The 12,931-nt window shown below is 47.9% G+C and overlaps 1 protein-coding gene across 1 annotated transcript in view; it reads left to right on the top strand.

Moving 5' to 3' along the window:
• The first annotated feature begins 202 nt into the window (after nt 1-202).
• The window catches only part of LOC129706091 (synapsin-3-like), a 149,813-nt gene continuing 137,084 nt past the window's right edge, over nt 203-12,931 (top strand). Inside the window, exon 1 of the mRNA XM_055650063.1 lies at nt 203-237. The gene's annotated coding sequence lies outside the window, so the exon portion shown is untranslated. The remainder of the gene's footprint in view (nt 238-12,931) is intronic.

Raw genomic sequence — 12,931 nt, 5'->3', positions numbered from 1 at the left:
GAGAGGGGGATAGAGATACAGAGAGAGAGAGAGGGGAAATAGAGAGAGAGAGATAAATAGAGAGAAACAGATAGAGAGAGGGGGGATATAGTGAGAGAGAGAGAGGGGGGAGAGCGAGAGGAACAGAAGAGGGGGAGCGCAGTGTGTTGGAGGCAGCCAGCAGCAGCACAGGTCCCATCACACAGACTCCCCACCAGCAGTGAGCAGTGAACAGGGAGCAGGGCGACAGCGGACGAGGTGAGTAGACGGCACACAATGTAAAGGGGGCGACTGTCGGTCACATCGCGGGTCGTCAGCCGGTTATTTGTCTGTATTTCTCCACCACCTGCCCTGGGCACGATGAAGGATAGACTGCGGCCGCCAGTACATTGTCTGTGTGTGTGTCTCTGTGTGTGTCTCTGTGTGTGTCTGTATGTATCTGTGTGTGTGTCCGTGTGTCTGTGTGTGTCTGTCTGTATCTGTGTGTGTGTCTGTGTGTGTGTGTGTGTCTGTCTGTCTGTGTGTGTGTGTCTGTGTGTGTGTGTCTGTCTGTGTGTGTGTGTGTGTGTGTGTGTGTGTGTGTGTCTGTCTGTATCTGTGTGTGTGTGTGTGTGTCTGTCTGTGTCTGTGTGTGTGTCTGTCTGTATCTGTGTGTGTGTCTGTCTGTATCTGTGTGTGTGTCTCTGAGTGTCTGTATCTGTGTGTGTGTGTGTGTGTCTCTGTGTCCTGTCACCGTTGCATCGCGCCCTGTTGTCACCAGCCGCTGCTTCTTGCTATTCGGTAAAACAAACAACGGCAGGTGGGGCTCATGAGGGCGGTATACACTGTGATAAATGTGTGTGTGTGTGTCTGTCTGTCTGTCTGTCTGTCTGTCTGTCTGTGTGTGTGTGTGTGTGTGTGTGTGTAAATGTGTGGCAGTCTTGCGGTTTGTGGGGTGTGTGTGTGTCTGGGGAGAGAGATTGATGACGGATGGTTGCTGTTGTGTCGTGGGAGAGAGATTGTCGGGTGGTTGTTGCACCTGGGCTCACCTGGGCGCACAGCGGAGAGACAGGGGGGGAGAGAGACAGAAAGAGGGGGAGACAGAGAGGGGAGGGGGGGGGGGGAGAGGAAAGAGACGGGGGGAGAGAAAGAGGGGGGGGGAGGGAGAGAGATCCGGGGGGGGGGGGGGAGAAAATGAGACAGGGGAGAGTGAGAGAGAGGACAGGGGGAGAAACAGAGGGAGAGACATGATGTGTGTGTGTGTGTTTACCGTTGTGAGTATACCATCCTTGCAAGCAATGGCAATCCCCCCCGGGACTGGGGAGATAGGGGTAGGGAGATGGGGTGGGGAGAGGGTGGGGGAAGGGGGTATTGCTGGGTTGTGACGTTTTGGGGTACAGCAGTCGTTGTTGGTGTGGGGAGCAGACGGGCATGTTCCTGTGTGAGCTCCCCCCTTGCCTGTGGTGTGTCAACAGCAGCAGCGTGGAGACACTGGATGTGAAGCTGCCTCTCTGTATCTCACTGCCTGTTGTTCTAGCAGCCCCACCTGTGTCCACACTGCCAGCCAGGGAGTCCCTGCTCCTCTACTGCACTGAGACCGAGTGTCTGTGGTGGAGTGTGGTGGAGTGTGTGAGACGGAGTGTCTGAATGAATGAATAAGTTTATTGGCCAAGTATTCACATACAAGGAATTTGCCTTGGTGCTCCGCCCACAAGTGACAACATGACATACAGTGACAGTTACAAATGACTCAGAAAACACTAAACATTAATAATATTAAGACATTAATGATAAAACACCATTGATCAAGCATGTGAACCAACAAAATGCCAGATCAAAGGGAGGCTACAGATTGTTGGCTGTTGAGTAGAGCAACTACTCATGGATAAAAACTGTTTTTATGTCTGGCTGTGGCAGCTTTGACAGTCCGGAGTCGCCTTCCAGAGGGAAGTGATTCAAAGAGTTTGTGGCCAGGGTGAGAGGGGTCAGAGATGATCTTGCCCGCTCGCTTCCTGGCCCTTGCAGTGTACAGTTCATCAATGGAGGGAAGGTTGCAGCCAACAATCTTCTCTGCTGATCGGATGATTCACTGCAGCCTCCGGGTGTCGTGCTTGGTGGCCGAGCCAAACCAGACCATGATGGAGAAGGTGAGGACAGACTCTACGATGGCCGTGTAGAATTGGACCATCATTGCCCGTGGCAGATTGTGCTTCCACAGCTGCCGTAGGAAGTACATCCTCTGTTGTGCCTTTTTGACTGTGGAGTCGATGGTGGCCCCCCACTTAAGGTCCTTGGAGATGATGGTTCCCAGGAACTTAAAATACTCCGCAGATGTGACTGTGGTGTTGTTGATGGTGAGTGGGGTGAGGGGAGGGGGAGCTCTCCTAAAGTCTACAATCAATTCCACTGTCTTAAGGGCATTGAGCTCCAGGTTGTTGCAATGGCACCAGGACGCCAGCTGTGACACTTCCTGTTTGTAGGCAGATTCCTCCCCATCCTGGATCAGTCCAATCAGGGTTGTGTCGTCCGCAAACTTGAGAAGCTTGAAAGAGGAGGCAGTGGAGGTGCAGTCATTGGTGTAGAGAGAGTAGAGGAGAGAGTACGCAGCCTTGCGGTGCTCCTATGCTGAGGGTTTGCGGGTCCCAGATGTGCTTTCCCAGCCTCACATGCTGCTTCCTGTCTGTCAGGAAGCTGGTGATCCACCGACAGAGGGGTTCAGGCACAGTCAACTCGGAAAGTTTGGAGTGTAGTAGCTCTGGCACAATGGTGTTGAATGCAGAGCTAAAATCAACAAACAGGATCCTCGCATAGGTCCCCTGGTGGTCTAGGTGCTGGAGGATGAAGTGCAGGCCCAGGTTGACTGCATCATCCACAGATCTATTGGCCTGATATGCAAACTGCAGAGGGTCCAGCAGGGGGTTTGTGATATTTTTCAGCTTGGCCAGCACAAGCCTTTCAAGTGTCTTCATGACTACAGAGGTCAGTGTGACAGGCCTGTAGTCATTAAGACAAGTAATCCTTGCCTTTTTGGGTACAGGGACAATAGTGGAGACTTTGAAGCAGGCAGGGATGGTACAGGTTTGCAGGGACTGGTTGAAAATGTCTGTGTAGATCGGTGCGAGTTGTTCGGCACAGAGCTTGAGAGTAGAGGGTGAAACATTGTTCGGCTCTGGAGATTTCCGGATTTTCTGTCTTCTGCAAAGCCTCTCCACCTCTTCTATTATTATTGTTGGTGATGGAGAAGTGATGTTGTGCAGCACAGAGGGTGTGGGTAATTGGGTGTGAAGTGGTGACTGGAGAGGGGTGGGTGGGAAAGGGTCCAGTCTTTTCAGACTGGAGTCTTGTTTTAAGTAGATGTGTGAAGGGGGAGGAGTGGGTGTAGAAGGGCCCAATCTGGGATGAAGTGTCTGGGATGAAGTGTCTGGGACATTGTGTCTGGAATGGAGTGTCTGAGACGAAGAATCTGGGACCATGTGTCTGGGACGGAGTGTCTGGGACAATTTGTCTGGCACATTGTGTCTGGGGCATTTTGTTACTCCAGCATTTTGTGTTGATCTTCAGTGTGATGTAGCATCTGTAGTTCCTTCCTGCACATTGAGTCTGGGACTCTGTGCATCCGTCGTGTCTATTCCAAGATACAAACTTAAAGCACACGGCATTGGGGGTTCAGTATTGATGTGGATAGAGAACTGGCTGGCAAACAGGAAGCAAAGAGTAGGAGTAAACGGGTCCTTTTCACAATGGCAGGCAGTGACTAGTGGGGTACCGCAAGGCTCAGTGCTGGGACCCCAGCTATTTACAATATATATTAATGATCTGGATGAGGGAATTGAAGGTAATATCTCCAAGTTTGCGGATGACACTAAGCTGGGGGGCAGTGTTAGCTGTGAGGAGGATGCTAGGAGACTGCAAGGTGACTTGGATAGGCTGGGTGAGTGGGCAAATGTTTGGCAGATGCAGTATAATGTGGATAAATGTGAGGTTATCCATTTTGGTGGCAAAAATGGGAAAGCAGACTATTATCTAAATGGTGGCCGATTGGGAAAGGGAGATGCAGCGAGACCTGGGTGTCATGGTACACCAGTCATTGAAGGTAGGCATGCAGGTGAAAGCAGGCAGTAAAGAAAGCAAATGTATGTTAGCTTTCATTGCAAAAGGATTTGAGTATAGGAGAAAGGGAGGTTGGACTGCAGTTGGATGACAGGGTCTTGGTGAGACCACACCTGGGAGTATTGCATAGTGTTTTTTCATGGTCTCTAAATCTGAGGAAGGACATTATTGCCTTAGAGGGCGTGCAGAGAAGGTTCACCAGACTGATTCCTGGGATGTCAGGACTGTCTTATGAAGAAATACTGGATATATTTGTTTTATACTCTCTAGAATTTAGAAGATTGAGAGGGATCTTATAGAAACTTACAAAATTCTTAAGGGGTTGGACAGGCTAGATGCAGGAAGATTGCTCCCGATGTCTGGGAAGTCCAGGACAAGGGGTCACAGCTTAAGGATAAGGGGGAAATCCTTTACAACCGAGATGAGGAGAACTTTTTTCACACAGAGAGTGGTGAATCTCTGGAACTCTCTGCCACAGAGGGTAGTTGAGGCCAGTTCATTGGTTATATTTAGAGGGAGTTAGATGTGGCCCTTGTGGCTAAAGGGGATCAGAGGGTATGGAGAGAAGGCAGGTACGGGATACTGAGTTGGATGATCAGCCATGATCATATTGAATGGCGGTGCAGGCTCGAAGGGCAGAATGGCCTACTCCTGCACCTAATTTCTATGTTTCTATGTTTCTATGAGTGGGACTCTGTGCATCCGCCGTGTCTATTCCAAGATGTAAAGATCCCACGTGTGTGAAATAACCTGCATGCTAGCAATGTGTTTCATCATCCATACTCCATCGAAAACAGTTGGAGTGCGGTGGATGAATGTTGGAGAATGCTTGACAATGGAACATTATAGTCTAGACTAGAGCCAAGAGTGTTTTATTGTCATGTGTCCCAGATAGGACAATGACATTCTTGCTTGCTGCTGCACAACACAATATGTAAACTTAGTGCATAATGGGAGAAGAAAAAAGTTCAGTGTGTGTGTGTGTGTGTACATATGCAACAAATAACGAATACAGTGCAATAATAATAATAATAATCTGTTGTAGTTCAGAGCTTATATGTTGCTGTGTTTAACAGCCTGATGGCTGTGGGGAAGAAGCTGTTCCTGAACCTGGATGTTACAGTTTTCAGGCTCCTGTACCTTCTTCCCGATGGCAGTGGTGAGATGAGTGTGTGGCCTGGATGGTGTGGGTCCTTGATGATGCTGGCTGCCCTTTTTGAGGCAGCGACTGCGATAGATCCCTTCGACGGTGGGGAGGTCAGAGCCGGTGATGGACTGGGCTGGGGTCACCGTCTTTTCCGCTCCTGGACGCTCGCGTTGCCGAACCAGGCCACGATCGATGCAACCGGCCGGTACTGTGCACCTGTAGAAGATCGAGAGAATCCTCCTTCACTTGCCGACTCTCCGTAATCTTGAGGATAACTGGTTCGAGAGTGAAGAATTCATGTCACCCAGTCTCGGTATCCCTCTGTTCAACTTCAAGGACAAATGGGCATCTAACGTGCCGTTGTAATACTGTACAGGGGCCTGTCCCACTGTACGAGGTAATTCAAGAGTTCTCCCGAGTTTCCCCTGATTCGAACTCGGGGAATTACGGGAATAGCCACTCGTAGGTACTCGGGGCTCTCGTGGACATTTTTCACACTGTTGAAAAAAACTTCACATAGAAACATAGAAAATAGGTGCAGGAGTAGGCCATTCGGCCCTTCGAGCCAGCACCGCCATTCAATATGATCATGACTGATCCTTCAACTCAGTATCCTGTACCTGCCTTCTCTCCATACCCCCTGATCCCTTTAGCCACAAGGGCCACATCTATCTCCCTCTTAAATATAGCCAATGAACTGGCCTCAACTACCTTCTGTGGCAGAAAATTCCTCAGATTCACCATTGTGTGGGAAAAAAAAAAAATTCTCATCTTGGTCCGAAAAGACTTCCCCCTTATCCTTAAACTGTGACTCCTTGTTCTGGACTTCCCCAACATCGGGAACAATCTTCCTACATCTAGCCTGACCAACCCCTTAAGAATTTTGTAAGTTTCTATAAAATTCCCCCTCAATCTTCTGAATTCTAGCGAGTACAAGCCGAGTCTATCCAGTCTTTCTTCATATGAAAGTCCTGCCATCCCAGGAATCAGTCTGGTGAACCTTCTCTGTACTCCCTCTATGGTCTTTCCTCAGATTAGGAGACCAAAACTGTACGCAATACTCCAGGTATGGTCTCACCAAGACCCTGTACAACTGCAGTAGAACCTCCCCTGCTCCTATACTCAAATCCTTTTGCTGTGCGTTTCCCGAGTACCTGCTGTTAGCGTTACGAGCCGCTACGAGACGTCCTGAGCTCAGACGTAGCTGCTACGTACATTCTATTTGCTTACCACAAGTTTTTTGTTTTTTTTAAACTCGGCAGAGCTCTTGGGTAAACTCGTACAGTGGGACAGGCCCTTTAAGGAACTAATTAAGACAGTTGTCAGGGATGTGGGCGTGACCTCTCCACCAATTAAAGCTTGCAGATCAACAATGGACACAGTGCAATATGGACCTGAATTGCTCACCGCATGGGCTTGCTATTTAAAAAAAAAATTGTGATTAAGCTTACTTGAAAGGCAATTAACCTTATTTGACCGATAATCTTCCTGTCTCGTGCGATTAACTTGTTGAAATATCACCCTCCGTTAGTCAGAGGGTGGTGAATCTGTGGAATCCATTGCCACACAGAAGGCTGTGGAGGCCAAGTCAGTGGATATATTTAAGGCACAGATAGATAGATTCTTGACTAGTACGGGTGTCAGGGGTTATGGGGAGAAGGCAGGAGAATGGGGTTGGGAGGGAGAGATAGATCAGCCATGATTAAATGGCGGATTAGAGACCTGATGGGCCGAATGGCCTCATTCTTCCCCTATCACTTTTGAACATCAATTGTCTATTGTATGGACTCTGTTTCCTCTGGCTCAGCAGGCTTTACTGTCATGTGGACCGAGCTACAGTGAAAAGCTTTGATTTCCGTGATGTTCAAACAGTTAATACTGTACATATACGCAATCAAGCTAAACTCCAGTACAATAGGTGGAGCAAAGGGGAAGATACAGAGTGCAGAATCTAGTTCTCAGCATCGTAGGGCATCAGTTCCAGAGACTAAGTCTAATGCCTGCAATGGGGTACCAGACAGGAGACATATTTTAAGAGTAGGCACAAGGTGAAACTGACAGTTAGTCTAATATTGATGGTGAGAAAACCTTGCCCAGCAACTAAACTAATTTCTGAAGAAAGGGTCTCGACCCATTCCTTCTCTCCATAGATGCTGTCTCACTTCCGCTGTGTTTCTCCAGCACTCTTGTCTACCTTCGATTTTTTTTTTCCAGCATCTGCAGTTCCTTCTTAAACTAAACTAATTGTTACCATATAACCATATATAACCATATAACAATTACAGCACGGAAACAGGCCATCTCGGCCCTACAAGTCCATGCCGAACAAATGTTTTTCCCCTTAGTCCCACCTGCCTGCACTCGTACCATAACCCTCCATTCCCTTCTCATCCATATGCCTATCCAATTTATTTTTAAATGATACCAATGAACCTGCCTCCACCACTTCCACTGGGAGCTCATTCCACACCGCCACCACTCTGCGTAAAGAAGTTCCCCCTCATATTACCCCTAAACTTCTGTCCCTTAATTCTGAAATTGTAGTGGAAAAAATATCAAAGGAGCAAACAAAACCCAGAGAGGAATTGTTGAAATGTAATCGTGTTGGTGTAACTTTTGATGAATGTTCTGTCAGCTGGCAGCAGGCATTGATGGATGCAGGGTTGTGTGACATTTTCGGTGGCGTTTGATACTAGAGTTGACCGATTTGCCAGGAATCGTCAGCCAGATTAAAAGCTGCACTGATCCATCATTGATGACCAGGGTGAGAAGGCAGGCGGGCGGTGGAGAGAGGCTGGTCTTCCCAGTGGAGGTGTCTGTACAGTAATCCTCGACAACAGCCAGTATAAGGGCCACTTTATAATGCAGATTAATGTCTCACACCTCAGCATCTCACAAGACCATGTACCCAGTTTGTAGACTAAAACAACATTTGGGAATGGACTGCCGATGTGGATCAGACTAACCAAACTCAGTAAATTAGTTTAAAATAAATATATTACGCGGGGAAACATGACTGTTTGTTTTAGTTTCGCTTAGAGATACAGCGAGGAAACAGGCCCTTCGGCCCACCGAGTCCGTGCAGACCAGCGATCCCCGCACACTAACGCAACCCTACACACACACACACTAGGGACAATTTACACTTGTAACCAAGCCAATTAACTTATAACCCTGTGTAAGAAGGAACTGCAGATGCTGGTTTAAATCGAAGGTAGACACAAAATGCTGGAGTAACTCAGCGGGTGAGGCAGCATCTCTGGAGGGAAGGAATGGGCGACGTTTTGGGTCGAGACCCTTCAGTCTGAATCTTCGTTCGTCCCAATTCCTTCAATCCAGAGTTGCTGCCTCACCCGCTGAGTTACTCCAGCATTTTGTGTCTACCTTAGAAACCTATGTGGGAGGAAACCGGAGCGCCCGGAGAAAACCCACGCTGCCATGGGGAGAACGTACAAACTCCGTACAGACAGCGCCCGTGGTCAGGATCGAACCAGGGTCTCTGGCCCTGTGAGGCAGCAACTCTACCGCTGTGCCCCAGTGACCTGAGTTATGAATGATGAGAGACATATGGTCAACATATTGAAGTGTTGCCGGAGCAGAGAGGCTTAAGGAGTGAAAATGCATCTATATTTATATTTGAGGGCAAGTTGTTAAAATATATAATTTAAAGGCAGAAAATGATGAAGCACTCAGCGGCTGGGCACAGGAGCAGCGTTTATGTTTCAACTCTGACACAAAGATTTTTCACACTTTACCAGATTCTCCAACACGTTGGTTTTCCATTCGTTGAAATTATATTTGGAGTCATCGGCTTCATCACAAGATTGTTGCCTCTAGTGTGTAGGTGAGAAAGTGGGATCACATCGAACTAGCGTGAAAGGGTGATCGCTGGTCGGCACAGACTCGATGGGCAGAAGGGCCTGTTTCCATGCTGCATAGGAGGATACCATCACAATTTTTAAACAGTATTTAATTTGAGTATTTAGTTTAGTTTATCAGGTTCAGTGAAAAGCTTTTGTTGCGCGCTAACCAGTCAGCGGAAAGACAATACATGATTACAATCGAGCCGTCCACAGTGTACAGATACATGATAAGGGAATAACGTTTAGTGAAAGGTAAATGTCAGGGGGTTATGGGGAGAAGGCAGGAGCATGGGGTTGAGAGGGAAAGATAGATCAGCCATGATTGAATGGTGGAGTAGACTTGATGGGCCGAATGGCCTAATTCTTCTCCTGGAACCAATGGCATTGTCTGAATGGAGATGGCAGCGAATGTCGCAGTCGACAATACGAAAGAATTGGGTAAATATGGAAATGTGAAAATTGCAGAAGACACCTGGACAGGTACATGGATAGGACAGGTTTGGAGTGATATGGACCAAGCACAAGCAAGTGGGACTAGTATAGCTGGGACATTGTTGGCCAGTGTGGGCGAGTTGGGCCGAAGGGCCTGTTTCCACACTGTATCATTCTATGACTCTGGAACAAATTGGATGGCTTATTCAAGGCAATAGGTTGTCTCATTTCCACTACACACACCAATAACGTTACTGTAGGTGTAGGTTAATTATTGCCACTTGTACAGGGAAGAGCATTGTTTTATGGACATTGTTGTCCAGACAGATCACAGATGCGTACATGGATACAACCAAGTCAAACTCAGGTACAAGAAGAAATAATGACCTGCTCTAATGGTTTATACCCAAGAAAGACACCAAGTGCTGGAGTAACTCAGCGGGTCAGGCAGCATCTCTGGAGGAGTCTACTATCAGTCTCAGTCTACTATCTAAATGGCATCAAGTTGGGAAAAGGGCAAGTACAACGGGATCTGGGGGTCCTTGTACATCAGTCTATGAAAGTAAGCATGCAGGTACAGCAGGCAGTGAAGAAAGCGAATGGCATGTTGGCCTTCATAACAAGAGGAATCGAATATAGGAGCAAAGAGGTCCTTCTGCAGTTGTACAGAGCCCTAGTGAAACCACACCTGGAGCATTGTGTGCAGTTTTGGTCCCCTAATTTGAGGAAGGACATTCTTGCTATTGAGGGAGCCCAGCGTAGGTTTACAAGGTTAATTCCCGGGATGGCGGGACTGTCACATGCTGAGATCTGTGGAACTCTTTGTCACAGAAGGCTGTGGAGGACAAATCAGTGGGGATTTTTAAGGCAGAGATAGATAGATTCTTGATTAGTACGGGTGTCAGGGGTTACGGGGAGAAGGCAGCAGGGGATCTTATAGAAACTTACAAAATTCTTAAGGGGTTGGACAGGCTAGATGCAGGAAGATTGTTCCCGATGTTGGGGAAGTCCAGGACAAGGGGTCACAGCTTAAGGATAAGGGGGAAATCCTTTAAAACTGAGATGAGAAGAACTTTTTTCACACAGAGAGTGGTGAATCTCTGGAACTCTCTGCCGCAGAGGGTAGTCGAGGCCACAGTTCATTGGCTATATTTAAGAGGGAGTTAGATGTGGCCCTTGTGGCTAAAGGGATCAGAGGGTATGGAGAGAAGGCAGGTACGGGATACTGAGCTGGATGATCAGCCATGATCATATTGAATGGTGGTGCAGACTCGAAGGGCCGAATGGCCTCTACTCCTGCACCTAATTTCTAATTTCTATGTTTCTATGTCTAATGGAGTTAGGAGGGAGAGATGGATCAGCCATAATTGAAGGACGGAGTAGAGTTGATGGGCCGAATGGCCTAATTCTTCTATTCCTATTCCTTATGACCTACAGGCAGAGGAAATGAACCAAATGTTTGTTAATCAAATTTCTCTCTAGATATAGATCCTGACAACTTCATTGATTTTACTGTGAGCAACCTTTACAAAGGAACAGTTGCTGGAAGCAAGAGAGTCTGTGAACAATAGTTGTCTTCATCACGAGTAAATAGCCCCATCTGCTTATCCTGCCTAATGATTTGTAAGAAGCATTTCTGCGTTTCAAACTCCCGAGTGCGGGCTTCATTAACAGGTCGCCGCGGTTGGGAGAGCGTTTCATTTATCTGTCTTCATAACAGCAATTAAACAAATCAATCTATGATCATTCAGACAGCAAAGGCCGGACCTCAGCTGATTAAATATGGAAAAAAGACGCTGGTGCTGAGAATCTGCAATTCTGATGAATGATGGGGCATGTGGTCCTTGATTGTAGACACACAATAGACAATAGGTGCAGGAACAGGCCATTCGGCCCTTCGAGCCAGCACCGCCATTCAATGTGATCATGGCTGATCATCCACAATCAGTACCCCGTTCCTGCCTTCTTCCCCCATATCCCCTGACTCCGCTATCTTGAAGAGCCCTATCTAGCTCTCTCTTGAAAGTATCCAGAGAACCGGCCTCCACCAGGCAGAGAATTCCACAGACTCACAACTCTCTCTGTGTGTGAAAACGTTTTCCTCATCTCCGTTCTAAATGGTTTAGATTCAGATTCAGATTCAATTTTAATTGTCATTGTCAGTGTACAGTGCAGAGACAACGAAATGCATTTAGCATCTCGCTGGAAGAGCGACATAGCAAATGAAATTACAGCTTATTCTTAATGCTGGAGTAACTCAGCAGGTCATGAGGCATCTCTGGAGAAAAGGAATTGTCTAGTTTAATTGGGAGATACAGCACGGAAACAGGCCCTTCGGCCCACCGGGTCCGTGCTGGCCCGCGATCCCCGCACGCTAACACTATCCCACACACACGCTAGGGACAGTTTTACATTTGTACCAAGCCAAGCACACACTGGAGTAACTCAGTGGGACAGGCAGTATCTCTGGAGAAAAAGGAATAGGTGACGTTTCGTGTCGAGACCCTTCTTCAGACATCTCGACCCGAAACGTCGCCCATTCCTTCCCTCTAGAGACGCTGCCTGTCCCGCTGAGATACTCCAGCCTTTTGTCTGTCACTGGTTTGGACCAGCACCTGTGGTTCCTTCCTGCACATCTCGGTACCCCAACCCTGGGTGAAACAGTTTGTCCTTAAGAATAAGGAGTAAGCCATTTAGAACGGAGACGAGGAAACACTTTTTCTCACAGAGAGTGGTGAGTCCGTGGAATTCTCTGGCTCAGAGGGCAGTGGAGGCCGGTTCTCTGGATGCTTTCAAGAGATGCTCTTAAAGATAGCGGAGTCAGGGGATATGGGGTGAAGGCAGGAACGGGGCACTGATTGGGGATGATAACCATATATAACAATTACAGCACAGAAACAGGCCATCTCGGCCCTACAAGTCCGTGCCGAACAACTTTTTTTTCCCCTTAGTCCCCCACCTGCCTGCACTCATATCATAACCCCCCATTCCCTTCTCATCCATATGCCTATCCAATTTATTTTTAAATGATACCAATGAACCTGCCTCCACCACTTCCACTGGAAGCTCATTCCACACCGCTACCACTCTCTGAGTAAAGAAGTTCCCCCTCATGTTACCCCTAAACTTCTGCCCCTTAATTCGGCCATGATCACATTGAATGGCAGTGCTGGCTCGAAGGGCCGAATGGCCTCTACTCCTGCACCTGTTGTCTATTGTCTATTGCCCACCCTGTCTATCCCCCCCCACGATGTCTACACATCGATGCCCTGCGGAATATCAATGTTTAATTTTCCATGAATCTGCCAGGCTGAGGGAGAGCTGACGTCAGGCAGGCTTCTTCGACAAGAGCCTTCCCTGCAGGCCGTGTTTCTTTGTCTACGCTGCCTCCTGGGATGCAGCAGCGGCGGGTCGCACAGCT

This window comes from Leucoraja erinacea, chromosome 19 (genome assembly GCF_028641065.1).
Source record: "Leucoraja erinacea ecotype New England chromosome 19, Leri_hhj_1, whole genome shotgun sequence".
NCBI classification, from domain to species: domain Eukaryota; kingdom Metazoa; phylum Chordata; class Chondrichthyes; order Rajiformes; family Rajidae; genus Leucoraja; species Leucoraja erinaceus.
Note: the sequence above shows the minus strand (reverse complement) of the source record. Positions and strands in the feature narration are given on the sequence as shown.